The following is a 16962-nucleotide window of genomic DNA, read 5'->3' as shown; positions in this document are numbered from 1 at the left end:
TGAGCTTGTGCAGGTGCTCTTAGTCTTTAAAAGGAACTGTTAGAGTGTGCTTTTGCAAACTGTCAAGATGCAAATGACATTTCTGAGAAGCAAGATTTTCTTTTCTGCTTACAAATTGGAGGCAAACGTGTCTAAGAAGTGGTCAGACGCGTGATTTATGCCTTATCTGTGTCAAGCTGTTACAGTGGATACATATGCAAAGATATACCAAGGAAGCCAATTGCAGTTGGGGTCAACCTGATATCAAACCAAACAAATTAGGAGTTTTATTATTTGTAAATAATCTTCATTGGAAGATTCAGTCATGCTGGTCCCTCTAAGTCATGCCCAATACACAACTGCTGTTTCTGAATGGAGCCATCCTTGTTAGATGGCATTTGTTTTGCTCAGCTGTAGATTCTTTGTACAAGAGAAATGAGGGACTGGTTTCTCTGGCTGCCCTATATGTCCAGAGAGAGAGAAAGGATCCTTCAGAGGGTGATTCAGAGTGAGAGTAAATTAGTTTAGGCTAATTGACACAAGCAAGTTACTGCTTCCAGGGACACAGTATGAACCTCTGTATGCCCTCTCCAGCCCTCCGTCTTGTTACTGGGTGCCCAAAAGCCCTGTGAAAATGCAGGCACATTGTTGAACTCAAGTGAATGCTGCTTCTATCCCTGAGAATTATAAGGGGATTTTTCATAGTTTGTCACCTGGATGGTTGGACAGTGGCTGGAAACTGGAGTGAATCAAATGAATCAGCTCTGGTGAAGAGTTAGGAAAGCTCATGCGATTTCTCCAGGCACAGAATTCCTTGCAGGAATCTCACAGCAGAAAAGGCCACCAAGCACCAAGAAGGTTATTGCACTGTTTGCCCAGAATGAGGACAAGCTGATCTGGATGTGGATATAAATATCAACAAAGAAAGTATATCAAACTGATGGTGCAAAGTGGACACAGTCCAGTTTTATACAGTTAAATTGGCACAACCAGTGTAAACAAGTCACATTAGTGTAGAGTCCCTGGGCATGTACGGCTTTGCTATGGCACTGACAAACACCTAAAGAAGCAGCAAATTGATAAAGTATCAATTTCCTATGCCACTAAGCTTTCCTAGAGCTAGAGTAGACTGTTTCGCAGAATCACAGAAACACAGAATACTCACGGTTGGAAAGGACCTCTAAGATCACCTTTAAAACAATGTTTGGGTAGGAAAGTAGTTAAGAAAGAACAGATTGTCCTTGTTAAAGGTGCAAATAGGCTGTATGCTGAAAGCCTAAACCATTCCCTGACTGTTTGACTGCATTTTAACAGAAACTTTCAAGTATTCAAGAGCTCAAGCTAGCCCCAGCAGTGAATGTTGTGACTGCAAGGGGTTAACAGACAATTTATGTAAAGTCTTAGTATTCTGCAAAATGAAACGTGCATGTGAAATGGAAAAAAAAAGGAAAAGATTATATTTGTCAGCTGTGCTACCATATGTTGCTCTGGCGGAAGCACAGCAAAATGGTGACAATTTCTATTTTATTGAATGAGGATCTGTGTTAATTTCCATTATTTGAGAGTGTCTCTGGACAAACAGAGGTATCTTCATTATCACATAAAACTGTGCTCACCAGTAACCTAGAATATCCATGGCTACAGGGTGACCTGGGATTGCAATCTCCTTGAAAATAAAATATCAGAGAATCAGTTCGATCCATCTGCATATTTTAGTGGATTTAGCCCTTGGAGGGCATGGGGGAATAGTCTTGTGAAAAGATAAGTGGCAGATACAGGAAATATAGAAAAATTTGAAGCTCTTTAAAATCTGAGGAGAACTTATCTCATCAGCATGATTAAAACAAGTGTGCGTAAAGGCTTTGGTGGTTGCAGACTACTCTCGGCCATCTGGTCATGCTGAGAGGCAGGGCTTCATGGTGTGGGCACAGAGATGCACATATATAAGTAAATTTCTCTTGGACATAGGCTGATATGTTTGCTTAGCTGTGCTGTGTCATACAGGCTTACTTGTTCAGGTTTTGCAGGGTGAGGGGTATCTGTGCCATTCCTTTTTCCATGGTATAGAGATGCCCTGGAAGATGCTGCTTTTGTTATTCTCGGATCACAGCTTTGTCTCAAGAATTTTCTCAGCTTGCCAGGAGCTCAACATGTGAGCTGCAGTGAGCTGGGTGCTAAGTGTCACTGAGCATCCAGGGCTTTCCTTGACTCATGTGCATCATGGGTGCACAGTGCCTCTTTGGGTCATATGTCAAATGGAAGGCATGAGAAAACAGTTCCATTGGATACTAGAAGTGATGCTCATTTGCTTTCAGGATGCTGAAGTCAAGCTTTTATTGCCTCTCTTTGTTTTTGTCTCTCCTCCCAGTGACCACAATTATGCTCTCTGTGCAAGCCCTGCCTCTGAAGTGACACCATAATTCTCCAGATAAGAACACCACAGGGCATTACAGTAAAACTATTTTGCCCCAGTGAACATTCCAGGATGGTTTCAGCTACCTGAATGTCTGACCTAGGAAGGCAGAGAAGTGCCTATGCTGGCACCATGTGCACCAGTGGGAACAGCTTGGTTATGTTCCTGTGGTTCTGTACCCAGCCTCTTAGTCCTTTACAAAGACACAGCTAGGCAATATCCAGGCAGGGCTGGCTTTTGGTCTACTAGAGCAGGCACCTAGTCTTGACCTTCCCATCCCTATATTGGTGTACTCTGTGTTATCTGGAACAGGTTCCAGGGGCTCCTGCCAGAATGTTTGGTATGTATCCTTCAGGTGCTGGAATGCAGCATCCTTGGAAAGAAGGGCACTGTTTTACATGGGTAAGGTTAGCACCACCTGGTTCTTGGTCATGCAGAAAACTACTGTAGCAATGAGTAAGGTGACAGCTTCTTACCTTCAGTCTCACCTGAGGGAATGAAATTGTTCAAATCACCTTGATTTTCCTATGTGCCCAAACAAGCGGGAGTTGATTGCACAACCTGAGCATTCACTGCTGTAATGGTTGGGTTTGTAGAACAATTATTTGCCAGATACTGACAGTTATTTGCTAACATATGTTAATAAACTCTTTGGTAGGGAGAGGTTAGTTTCTGTTTCAAATTCTGGCCATGGCAATTCCTAAAGGACAGCAAAGTGGATTGATTTGCTACCCTCTTTCCTCCTGTTTTGCAGCAGGCACATTTTGGGCTGCATAACCACTAGCACTTCCCTTGCTGTGATTGTAGGCATCAAATCAATAAAAATGCATGATACCAGGGTGAGCTCTGCAGCTGCTGAGAAACCATATTTTGGAAGAAGCAGAAAAGTAGAATCTTGTTTTCCTGCGTTCATGTGGCTTGGTGTCTCAAAGGCCACTGTGTATTACTCCATTATGGCATTTTGCTAGTGGTTGAATTTTCTATTTTCAGCAGTGGCTGAGAAGCTTCATGAGACAGCAATTGTGATTTCCTTTTAGCATGCTTGGCCCAATGGGTGACACAGACATGGAGCTTGCATTGCTGCGAAGGAAATTCTTGCGTCTGAATTTTACAACCCTGCCTTAGACGTTTTTATGTGCTAAATCATCTATAATGTACAGCGAGATACCTTGTACTGAGCAACCATAGAATAGATTTCCATAGGTTAAGATTTATTTATTTTTTTCTAAATCTGGTTATTGAGTTCTGGAAACTACAGATATAGCACTTTTATAATGTGATCATCCTTCACTGCAAATAATAAAATAAACTTTCATTGCAACAGAAGCCACACCTCACTACTCGTCCTTCAAATTGTCTTTCATAGAGCACATTTGATTTCTGCTGTTTCTTCTTAATATTGTGGGCTTGGAAGAGACTAAATGAGGACAAATCACCTACTGGTAAAGTGAATTAATTTTTTTTTCAGTGTTTCTGTCCTAGTTTCTTTTTTTAGTCTTGGTATTTTCTTTCTGAGTGCTTTTGTACATCAAGGCTATGCTCTAAGTAAGAAGTACATACTATGCTCAAGTTTCGGAAAAGGTAACTACCCTGTCCTGAAATGGAAACACCAGAAAATCAATAAATTTAGAAGTTGCCAGTATCAGTAACTACTTCCCAGACATTAGTTTCCAGGACCTCTTAAAAAGCTGGCAAACTGGCTTTGTTTTTAATCGTTTTCTTTGATCTCAAAGTGAAACCCAGACAAATAACTAATCTTTTACTTAACCGACTGCTACACTAGATGTCCTCTTCAGCTGAATATGTTAGCTAGAATATTTTTAGTGTCTAAATTTCATTAGGGAAGGTGATATACAGCTGAGGCCCTCCTACACAATGTGTTTTGGTACAGGTCTCTCCATACATCACTGTGTACGCACTATTGATTGCAAGTCTGTGTCATAACTGCTGCTGATGAAGCAGAATAATAATTTATTTAAGATACATGGCTTACTGCAATTTGACTGTCTTTTGCATATATCTCTCCTTTTAAATGTAAATATATTAAAACTTAAACATGAAACTATGGCAGCATATGTTTAGACATAACTTCCAGTAATCTGTTTAAATTACTTATGATGAGTAAAACTTAAACAGCACGTCTTTAAAGTAAGTCAAATTGCTAAGCCAGGAGAAATCATTAGTTCAGTGTGTGAAAAGAAATTTGGAAAAAACTACTTACTTTGGGGATTCTGTACTTATTTGACTACAGTGTTGTCAGTTGGGTTTTTTTGAGTTCTTATATGATTGAATGAAAATATTTGGGAGCTGTAAATTTGGTCAAAGTAGTCTTAGGAAATGTTTTGTTTTACCTCTTTTCTATATGAATTAAAAATAGCTTGGAGGGTCTAAGAATGGTGAAGTCTCTTCTCTTAAAGGACTGCCTAACTGCAGATCAAGCCCTTTTATAATAACTCAGTCAGTTTGAAATGCAATTTAGTATTGATATTTTATCCAGCATATTTGAAATAATTTTATTTGGCTACTAGAAATTTGTAATGCAAATTTTCTGCATTGTTAATTGAATTTTGATATCCACCCAAAAAATACAGTGGCACAAATGTGAAGACACAAATTAGTGAATAGGAAAAGTGGTTTAACATAGTGTTTATTAACAAAATTAAAATAAAGAAGATACATGTACATTCATCAATATAATTGCTTTAACCATGTATAGTATATTGTTCTAAAAAGAAATTCTAAGTTTATTGTCAAAGCTCCTTTAGAGCATATTTATTTGTATCAAATGGTTGCCAAATGGTGAATAAACGTTAAACAAACAAACAAACAAACAAACAAAATTGGAAGAGGCAGCTCCCACTAGAGTTCCCTTAATGTGTTTGGAGTGAAGCTCCTGAGTGACATCATGCTTGTGCTAGAAGGAAAAGTCTGTGGCACTAGTGGGAAAAGTATCTGGTGCCCTGTTAGAGTGTCATCCCTGTGTTCATGAACTTGAGAGATTTTGTTGTTCTCAAGTCCATCACTGGCTGGTGAGCTGGAGGTCTGTACACTGGTCTGCAGACTTCAGCCCTTCTTAGGATCCATTTGGCAGCCAGTCTGAAAGCACATTATGGCATTTGCTTCTCATATTTTGGTGGGAGCTTGCTTGGAAGTGTTAAAAAAAAATCCCTCTGGGTTAAAAGAATTTTATTAACATTGCGAAATAGGATTTTGAACTTCAGAATTAAAGCTGTCTGGCAAGCTGAGGCACCTTCAAGGGCAGGCATTAATATGCCATCTTCTATTATAGGAATTCCTTTTTCTTCCTTGGGCTTCATAGGTCATGTCTACTTTCAGTCCCATAGCAAGGTCTGGAGAGTAGGTGGCATGATTTGTAAGTAGCATGATGGTATTTGGCTTAATCAAGAATAGACAAGTAATCAAGTACAAATTAATCTGAGGAGAGTTATGGAAAATATTGATATTAAACCAATAGAATGAAATGTTGCTAAACATGAATCATGTAAGCTGTAAAGTAGAATTAAAAATGTAATTTGCATATCCAGCCTAAAATTGTAATAGATTCATGTAAATTCTCTTTGATGTATGATATTGATACACTACTATAGCAAAAGAAAATGATGGCACATAAAAATAATTGTAAGAGAAAATAGGGGAAACATTGCAAAACCACATATAAAGATATCACCTGGTGCACTGTATCACAAACGTAGTGGATAAACCTCATTACAAAAAAAGACCTAGGAGACAAATATAAGGTCTTGAGATAAATCAGGGAAATTATTAGATAAATGTCAAATTTCTATCTGACAAGAGAAGGGAAGACTGGATTTGTTCAGCAAAGATGAATGAAAGCAAGACTGTTAGGTATCTGTGAGTCATGAAAGTTTAAGAGAAGGTAAATCAGACATTCACATTGTTCTCTCTTAATAATAGCAAAAGAGATATTTAACAAATCTGAAAAGTGATGTTTCTAAAAGTGGCATAAAAGACTTCTCTGCGTCACTCACAGTTGATATATGTGCAGGATATTATGAAAGTACAGGATATTAGTAAGTGCAAGAATTTAGGAGTTTAGATGAATCATGTTTATAAATATAAACAGTCATAGTTATATTAAGCCTGTAAGCCCCTTTTTTGAGAAATAAAACTCATGCTTTAAGGCACAAACTGGTTTTAGCTTCAAATGTGACAGAGTTTAAAAATAAACTTTCTTTTAAATAATGTAACGTATAATTCCTTGCTCACTGTAAAATGCTCTGCTCCATTTTCTGAAGCTTTTTGGGGACCTTTTCCTTTAAGAATAACAGTCTTCACTTATATTAAACTCTCATTTAAGTGCTGACAGGCAAATTAACATATTTCAAACTGATACAAGTAGGAAAACATTTACCTTTTTTAAACCAGGATATACAAAAGACGATTTGCATAGTTACAATTCAAGTACAAAGTCACTGTAAATAGGTACAAGAGCATTTACAGATTTACTAAATTTGCTGCTGTTTGTGTCAGCCAAATCTAAACATAGGTATGGAATGTAAATGGAAAACGAGGATGGCAGATCTAATGCACCATTGGATCTGATAGTCCAAGTCTTGTAACATTTATTTTGTACCAGGAATCCAGGCTAAGAGGTTGGTTGATTGCTGTGACTCAGTCAAAGTGAGTTTGTATAACCTTCTACAAGGGGCAACAGAATAACTGAAAGATGGGCCTGAAAGTTTTTTGAAGAGACCAACTAGTACAGCTAGCTGCTTTGAGGCGGGGTCCAGCTTGGCAAACTCATAGATACTGCCTGCCTATGTAGAGAGGAGGCAGTCTTACCTTGGTACACATACGTGGGTACCATACAGCTGCTAAAAGGACTGAGAAGACAGATTAGAAGAGAAGCTTGCTGTAAATCCTCTAGAGCCTGGGAAGCCACCAAAAGACTACCTTCAGGAACTCTCCATAAAAAGCTACTACTGAGGCCTCTTAGATAACTGATTTAGATAAGGAAAAGTAGGCATTTTTGCTGAAGTTATTTTGGGAAGATTTTCCTTGCATGTATGAAATGTCTTTCCTTCTGTTATAACGTGTGTATATAGTTCAGCGCTTGTTTGTGTAATTCCCTGTACATATTTAGCCTGTAGTGTTTTATGTTAGACTTTAGAATAAACTTGTTTTGTCATTTTCTGCTCACCTTCTGTCTGCTATTTATAACTCTATGGAACAGCAATTAAGGAGGGAATGAAACAGCCTAATGTGACTGTCCTTGAAAAAGTGTTCTGTAATGCAAGGAGCAATATGACAATCCACCCAATTTCTGGCCAAACCTCCAAATTTTCAGACACATTATTAATACAATCACAGAATGGTTTGGGTTAGAATGGACCTTGAAGATCACCTATATCCAACCTTTCTGCATTGGGTTTTCATCATGTTTTCCCCCACAAGGGATACCGAATTCTTTAACTATTCTTTGAAAATGTAGAGAATAAAGGGATAAAACCTGATGTGCAGAGTATGGGTTACTATCAAAGGAGTTATTGTTCCTTTCTTGAGCCAAGGACTGTTTGACAATTTCTAAATAAAATGTACTAATAATCTTTTGGAGAATGTGCTAGTATTTTACAATGAGAAAAGTACTGCATGTTTCAGACAATGCCATAATAACAAGAGAAAATCCTACCTCAGAATTTCATGTGTCTGTCTTCCTTATAAAGGACAACATTGAAATCCCAGGAGGGGAATGCATGAAGGATATATGAATTTCTACTGTAGTAAAGCAATTAGATCTCTGTCTTGTGCTGTTCATTTTTTCTTTATTTGTTTATTTTTTTAATAATGGCCACGTTCACAGTGTGATTAGGGCACTAGTAGGAGCTGCTACTGCACAGAAATCTATGGCTATGGATTATGGCAGAAGCAATTCAAATGTCTTTCGAAGCTGCTTCTGTTCCTTCAGGTTCTTCACCACACCCAGTGCCATGGTATCCGAGTTTTCCCCTAGAGCATTAAATAACATGAGTAGGATCTGTCACATGTGGTTTGTTCTCCTAGTATAAATGTAAGGTTAGGTTGAAATCTTCTCTAATTTTCATCGTGAGACGTGCTGCGCAAATATAAGCTAATATACATATGCCATTTTTCAGATTATTTTTGGGCTTTTTGCTTTGCATGAGTCTTCTCTTTAATATTTTGTTGTTGTTGTTGGTTTGGTACATGTGTTGAATGGTAAATGTGTGGCATTCAAAAGTTGTTTTGAATCACAACATTGAATCAAATATGTGAGTGCCTTGGACAGTCAAAACTTCTAAAGACATGACAAATGCAAAATTACTTTTTTTCTGTATTAAAACATTGCAAGCATCCTCTTATTGAGTTGTTAAAATTTAAGCTTGTACATTCTTGGAGCAAGAGACAATTCTGTGGAGATTATGTGTATGTAATATTCTGGGTTATAAATGCTTCTTTATGACACATATGAAAAGCCAGAAATTAAGACTTAGAACAAGAAATGTTAAGACTTTTCTACCCCTGTAAGACTGTGACCTTCAAGACTGGTACAAGTCTGAAAATAAGTCATCTGTGTAGGCAGATACCAGGAAGGCATGGGAAGTTGCTCAGTTTGGTGACTCTTCCTCAGTGTGTACACTTTTGGCTTGCATTTGAAAATCACAGTATTTCTGAGTGTCAGGGTCTACTTGCTATCAGCTGTCATTATTGGCTAATGATAATATTTGATGATCAGTTTGGAATCTTATAGATTTTGACAATCTTTAACTGTTGGCTTTGTTATGGCAACATAACTACTATTCCAGCCAATTGATGTGTGAATGTGCCCAGTAACTTCCCACTTTATCATTCACTCAAGTTCAGACTCTATCTCCTGGTACTAACAGAGCAAGCATTTTGATGGCACACTGAAATCTCTGCAACTGTGATACATTATATTCTTAGAGCCTCCCAGATTGCTAACTGCCTCATCAGATTCTTTAAGAATAGCTTTTGAACACTGTCTTGTAGACAGTTACACCACTTCATTCATCTTATATCTTTCAACAGATATCTTGTGCCAGTATGAGTTCATACTTTCTATGCCCTGTCTACTTTTTGTGACTGTTTTATGAGGAAGACTTAGTTTTTCTTTCAGTATTGGAAGGTCAATCTTAATTTTGCATATGCTTAGAATGATGATAATGTGTTTAGCACCAGTATCTATTTTGAAATTTACTTTGACTGGTTATTTCCATTTTCACAAAGCCAATCTGTTATAGAATCTTGCTTTGATCAACAGACCCAACAAAGACCTCTGTTTTGGTATCAACATCATCCGAGCTTTGCCTTGTTGTGGTGCACTCATGAATATGTTTCCTTTTTATGTGTCTTTGCAACTTGTGCTGAGATTGACACACTTTGGCAAAATTTTATTGGAGATACGAGACAGCCCCCCCCTTACTCTGCATGCTTTTGTGTCTTGTTATGATTGCCTCCATATGGTGAACAAAGAACTTGAAACTCAGCCCAGTAATGTATAGTACTGGCTACCTAAATGTGTTCAGCCTAGTTAGATCAAAACTTATGGGGACTCAGCGATACTGTAGCATCGGAGGTTATTTTAGTGAAGCTAGGAGGTAGCGTGCAAGAGAGAGCTGTGGAGATCTCAGGCAATGGTTTGACAGCTCACTCATCAAGTTCTTTTGCATTTACTGCCATTGAATGATATCTCTCCAGTATCCTTAGAGAACTTGATTGTGTCTGGACAGTTAAATAAGTGGGAGAATGCCAGAAATCCAAGGAGTTGAGAGAACAGACTAGGGAGCGGTTCTGTAAAGCAATAAGAGACCTTCAGTTGAATGTTCATGCTCAGTTTGGATTTTGTTTGCTCCAGCAAGTAAGTCTGCCATGATTACTTGTTACTTCTTAACATTGATGGAATTTAAGCTTCTGACCAGCATGGACTGGGGACTGAGCAAAAGAAAGTTAGTTGCATCTCTTCAGATTTTGTACATGCTGAGTCTTTTTCTATTGATGGAACTGAACTTCTATGCTGCAACAAGTTCACTGCCACTCAGAAAACACAAATATTTTGTCCAAGGCTCAAGTTTAGTGAAACTTCACAAAACTATATGACTAATTATTTTTGATGGAAGAGATAAACCCAAATTACAACAGTTTTGGATTACAAATGTTACAGCAGTTTGCTTGGGCCAGAGGGCACAGTCACAAAATTAACAGAAAAATATCTGTACAAGAAAGTGAAGTTGCTTAATTAGATTTCATTATATAACACAAATTAGAAGTTATAACTTATAACATAAGCTACAGGATATATGTGACCTGTTGTGTGGGATGGGATACCAACCCAAATGAAAAACCTCTGACATTTTCTGATAAGGTAAAAACTGTAGGAGTGAATAATCCTGTTATAGGCAGTATGTGTAATGATGAAAAATGGTACCCACTTAATGACAATGGAAAAGGAATTTACTTATTTTAAATTTTGACAATGTAAATTACCCTGCCTACCTGCTGAGTTCAGTTAGATAGTAATTAGAAAACTTTTTTTTTTAAATCAAAGGATGCTAGCAGCCTATGCAGAAGTCACTGTGTTAACACATGGTAAAACTCAACTGTTCTGTTTTTTCTGCTGTTGCTGAATGACCTTTTCCTTCCATGCTACCTATTTTGTTGAGATAACAAATTCTTAAGGGCAGGGGCCCTGTTTTCGTTCTGGCTTGTGAAACATTTTGCATTATTTCTCTGCAGAAGTAATGTAGTACAGGTATAAAAATGGGATAGAGGCTTCTGTGACTTTCTTTTTCTCATCATAGATTTCTTCAGATCTTCTAAGCAGGCTTATACCCCAAGGTCAGAAAAAGTCCTGCACCAAAAGAGAAGCTGTGACCTCTTCAACAATACTCATCTGAACATCTTCTGTAAGATTGTATCTTTCTAAAGCCCATCAGTTCACCACTGTTCAACATGTAAAAAAAATAATACTAATTAAAAAAACCAACAAAATAAACCTAATGTAATGGGCTTGTTATTCATATGGATTGATGCATTTCAAAGAAACAAAAGAGGCACTGAGACATAATTTTCTTCTCAGTGGCTTAGTACTCATGAAAATTTATTTCTCTGTGTGAGAGCTCTTTTTTATCAGTGAATTCCTCTTCAATAACAACTTTTGATAGCATCTGATGGTAGGGCAGAATGTTATCTTATCAAATGTTGGAAAACCCAGCTTTATTTGGTAATGCTGGGTTTTACCCAATCTTTTCTGATGTTAGCTTTGGCACAGACTGCACGGCTGGTTGGATAATTTGATATGAGATCTAGCTCAACCCCTTTTCACCAGTAACTTTGGGTTTCATGATTCTTGGTTGCAAATGTTTGTTCTGTTGCCCTACATTTAAATATTAAAATAATCCTTTTACAGTCATTAGTAAGATGTTCTTCATTTGATAATGTACAATTGTAGAAGTCTGCAGGGTTTACAGGTGGCTTTGGTGCCTTGTCCTGCTGTCATGCTCTAGATGAAGAGCAGCTAAGTAAAGATTTCCTTAAAATATAATACAAGTGGTAAACATTGTCAATTAAATACAGTTATTGAAACATGCCATCTAAATCCTTTATACTTATATTATAAATAATCTATCTGTGGCAGAATCTCTGTGTCACAGAAATGGATATCGATGTTCATAACATGTGTGATACATATTTAATTGCACACATGCTAATAACATTATATCACAAAACAACTGAGGCAGTGGTTCTGTTAGAAAGAAACAGCAAATTGTACCTTATATCCCCAAGCACGTGGCATTAAGTCTGTCCTCTGTATTTTGTGCTTCTCACATACATAAGTGAAATGGATTTCTTTGCATCTGACCAATGCATAAACCTCAGGGAGATGTTTTTAATAGGATTCATTGTGATTAGGAGCTGTGGAATAGCCCCATAGTCATAGCAATGTTAGAATGCCACAACTATTTGATAGGAGACATTTCAATCTGTCATCATCTCGTGTGCCCTGACCCCAATAATGCACCCCATTCAACCTGAGGCACAAACAGAAATGGCGAGGTAGGGTTGCTTTTTTTTATTTTTAATTTTTTTTTCTTTCTTTCAGCACAACACCAGTCACAGCTTTTGTGGGTTCCTGAGAGAAGAAAAAGTATGTTTATTTGCTGTGCTGTTCATCCCTCATCCAGGCATTTAAAAATATATTTTGTCTCCTGAAACACAATAAACAAGTGGAAAGGGGGAGAAAAATCCTTCCTTAGGTAACCTCAGAACAGAAGAACTTTGTGCATTATGCAGCTCAGGCCATGCCAGAATGCAATTTGGAGGGTGTCCAGCACTTCATTGGAAAGTAATGGTTTTCACTGAACTGAGTTATGACCAGCTGTTTACAGACAGTCTGTGACATACTGATAGAGCAGAACACCGTATGTTGCTTTCCAAATCAAATGATACAAGAAGTGTGACAGAGTGGAGAAACATCTGTCATTAGCAATTTTCAGCACGCTTCACTAATTCTGGACAAAATACGAGTAATGAACTTACCGCAGGAAACTTCAAATACTACCACTGCTGAAACAAGGATATAAACAGCTAGTGCTCCTAATGGCGTCTAATTTAATTCATTTGCAGTAAGAAACAAACAAAGTGGGTTATTTGTTTTTGATCATGGGGTAGTAAATAGTAATGCTGATCACAAACATTCATTTTAATCAAAGAAAAAGGGATTGTGGAACTCAACTTTCCTCAAGTTCAGACAGAAGGTAATTATCAGGCACTTTTTTTTCTCAGTCTTTTTTAATATTAGTGATCTGGATGGGTTTTTTTGTTGTGTTTTTTTTTTAATTTTATTTTTTTTTTTACTTCTTTATAGCAAGGTTGTTTCAGAATAGGCCAAGGAAAAGTTGTTACAACATTACAGATATTGTCCTTCTTTGCCTTGGTCCTCTCCCTTGCTTCTCCCTCAGTCACATCCTCCTCCTGAATTTTTAGAGAGCAAAACTGCAAGTTATCTGTGCAGTAGCACTCACCAGTGAACACAAAGAAAATAGTGAGGGTAGTCCAATGCTGATTTTTACTCCATTTTCCTGCATTATGGCACTACTGCTGCTGTTCAAATCCATAGGCTTCCAGTACTTTTTTTTCTTCCTTTTTTTTTTTTTTTTTTTTTTTTTTTTTTTTTTTTTTTTTTTTAAACTGCCATTGAATGTGTGTGAGGCCCCTATATATTATGCACGTCAGTATTTTCTGGTTATATTTATCTTTTTTTCATCACAACTGGAGCCCAACTGCTGTAATTTTGTGATGATTTTCACTTCGTCTTTGAAATCAATAGTTCTGCCATCTGCATTCAGGGGCTTTGGTTTCCCCTTACCACCAGTAACACAGCAAATTCCTGAAACTGTTAGGATTCAGTGGCAGTTCACAGGGGAAAAGGGGGGAAAATGAAAGGACAGGTTGTTACTTTTTATATGAACTTTCAACTAATGTTCACACAAAGCTATAATATGAAATGCAGAGGATAGATAGATTTAGTCCAATCCATTGGTGTCCCACCTATGGGACTTCCCTTGGAATGGATCCCAGACAAAGAGAGTGAAAGCCATTCCGAACTGATGACTGTAAAATGAGTGTAGGAGGTCTTTGAGTGGCTGCATAATTGCAAAATTATTCATGATAAAAAAAGCACTAGTCTAGAATGCCCAGTGTCTTGTAGAATTTCCTGAGGCGCCACTGGAAAATTGTGTAACTTGGCTATACCAAACTGGTCCAAGCATGGTATGTTGAAGAAGAAGAGAAAATGTATGCTTTTTTTTTTGCTTTTTTTTTTTTTTTTTTTTTTTTTTTTTTTTTTTTTTATGGTGAGAGTTCATGATAGAAATATGTTTCTCCTGCTTTCATGCAGAAAAGGAAACGTACCTACCAGAAAACATTTCAAGGACTGCAAATGTGAAGTTCCTCTGACTCTTACAGACACCTACATAGGAGAGCAAGGCAAAAGGAAAATATAGGTACCACTGACACCCGCCATTATGTTTGTGATCCAGATAATAAAGTAAGCAGACCCAAGCAATTCGCTAACACTAACGCTATTCTTTACATAAACAGTAAATGTTTAGATTTTCCTGTTCACTGACTAACAGCACACATATCATAAACACTAAGCTGTTATAGTACGTTTCGTGTGTTGATTCACTTTAACAGTTGTTAGTGTGAAGACAGGAAAAGAAAAGTGGGTGTAATGAGACCATGTGCAGTATGCTGTGAAAACAGAGGCCCTTATTTGGCATAATGGGTTGCACCATAAGGGCCATAAAATTGTGCATGTGTTAGTATCATTTTAATTATTACGGGTGCCACATGTTAAGCAGAATAGCGGAACTACTAAAACAGCTTCAAAATCCTTACTGCTGATCGCTGCATTTAATTACAAATAGGAACATTTGGAGATAGGTCACCATAAAACCCTTCTGTTGTCAAATGAGCTCAAATCTGATTTTTGTAATTATGTTTTTATACCACAGATCCTGTTGAATAACTATAGGGAATAAAATTTTAATAAGTACTGATTAAATGCAGGTACATCTTGCTTCCTAAGAATATTTATGAATGTTCTTTGCCTGTTACATCAAGGTACCATCACTGCTTCTGTTTTGGTCAGTGGTGATCATTCAACCTTAATGCAAATAAGCTGAATAACTTTATGTGCCATGAATCATTGTTTTTTTTCAGTGAAGCATAAAAGCACTGAATTTCAATTATTCATTCTATTTGCTAGAGCTGTGTACAGTACTCAAATCCTCTAGTACCAAGACATTTTCATTATAACACTAAATGTCATGTTCAGGAGGATAGGGCAACTAGCCTACCTAAGGCAGAGCTTGGTGTAAAGAATGACAACTTTTATTGGTCTGTCCCCATTTCCATTGCAGTAATGTTCCTAGTTCCTGTTAGTATCATGCTCTCAGTATCAAAATAAAAGTTGTGCATATATCAAATTTGCCATTTAACAGGTTAAAAATCACTTGGATATTAAAAGGTGCTAAAAATGTTAATTTTGGATTTAGTAAGTAAACTTTCATTTTATGTAAAGACTGGCTATAAAGTTCTCTAAACAATTTATCTTGGGAGGAATGAAAAAACTAAATATATATTTGGTGATACGATTCTATGATTCGTGCTATAACTATAAAAGGGAAGTAGCAATTAAATAATGTATAAAATTAATCATAGTTTGTAGGCTGGATTTTAAGTAATACCAAGGACAGCAGCAATGTATTTGGCTATATTGTTCAAACAAGATTAAAGTTAAAATATATGTGCCTGTATATATACCTGCACATTTATTTGTTCATTCTCACTTTTTGGAGCTACACGAAAACCTGAAACAAGTCTGGCCTTGTGATTTTTCTATTTTAAACAGAATGTCAAGAACAACTACACACTGTAATTTCTAAGAGAGGAAATCCGTTTTGCTGCCACTGAACAAGTGGGCTAACACCCAGTTCAGAAAATGCTCCGGAGCTACTTCACATACAGTGGCTCCAAGAGACCATCAGCTGGAAATAAGTAAACATCCAGTGCATCCTGGAAATCGACTGACACAATTTGTAAAGTGATCAGTGAGAGATAATTACTTTGCTAGCTTTGGTGCAGACTGACTGGTCTGCATAATATATAACTGCATGGCAAAGACCTCATTTAACCTACGTAGCAGTCCAAGAATCTATGTCCTAGCTCACAAGAGAAGAGGAAAACTCTTGTTGACTTTCATAATCTTTTCCAAAAATGTGAGTGAATGAGTGCTAAATAAAGACCTGAGGATATACTGACTGCCAAGAAAGCAAACCAGAAGTTTTGCAAATGGCAGTAGGCATTCAACACTGGAAAGCAATGAGGTCCTTTTTACTGGAACATTCATAGATTATGTACAGGTTATGCAGAAGCCTTTGTACTCAAGGGTGTAAAACCACAGATATTGCCAAAAGCCTGGTGCCGTTCTGATCTCAGACCAGTTTGTGCACCAGTATGACTCCGTTGGAGCTCTTATGATTTGCATTTCTCTCTGTGAGGGCAGAATGAACTCCTTGTTGCACTCTGGCTCTGTGCTCGAATAATGTGCTACCTGTATGTCTAATGAAATTGTCTCTCACTAATGTGAAAACCTCATCTGGCAATGTCACCCTCCTTCTGAAACACAGGCAGCCAAAATCAAATGCTTGGCTTTAGTACTTCCAGTGTAACTCTGAATCCCACGTAGCTCTGGTTGTGATCCTATTTCACGCTGCAAGGCGTGCTTAGTGTTCGATGGAATTATGTCCTTGCAGGGGAAAGCTAACAATAAAAAAAGGTGAAGAATACTCAGCTGATTAACTGCCTTGTAGAGAAGGAGAAAATAACAAAATAAAAGGAGTATTTTATCTGTGGGGTTTGTTCCAGGCTAATTCCTTGAATTGGTCTTACTCTGAAATTGAAAGAATAAGAATCTCAGTAATAAGAGAACGAGGAAGGGGATATCAGTATAAGCAATGGATGCTAAAGACAGTCTGACACTGCTGAAC

The sequence above is a fragment of the Chaetura pelagica genome, unplaced genomic scaffold (assembly GCF_000747805.2).
Source record: "Chaetura pelagica isolate M959 unplaced genomic scaffold, ChaPel_1.0 scaffold83, whole genome shotgun sequence".
Classification (NCBI taxonomy): Eukaryota; Metazoa; Chordata; class Aves; order Apodiformes; family Apodidae; genus Chaetura; species Chaetura pelagica.
Note: the sequence above shows the minus strand (reverse complement) of the source record.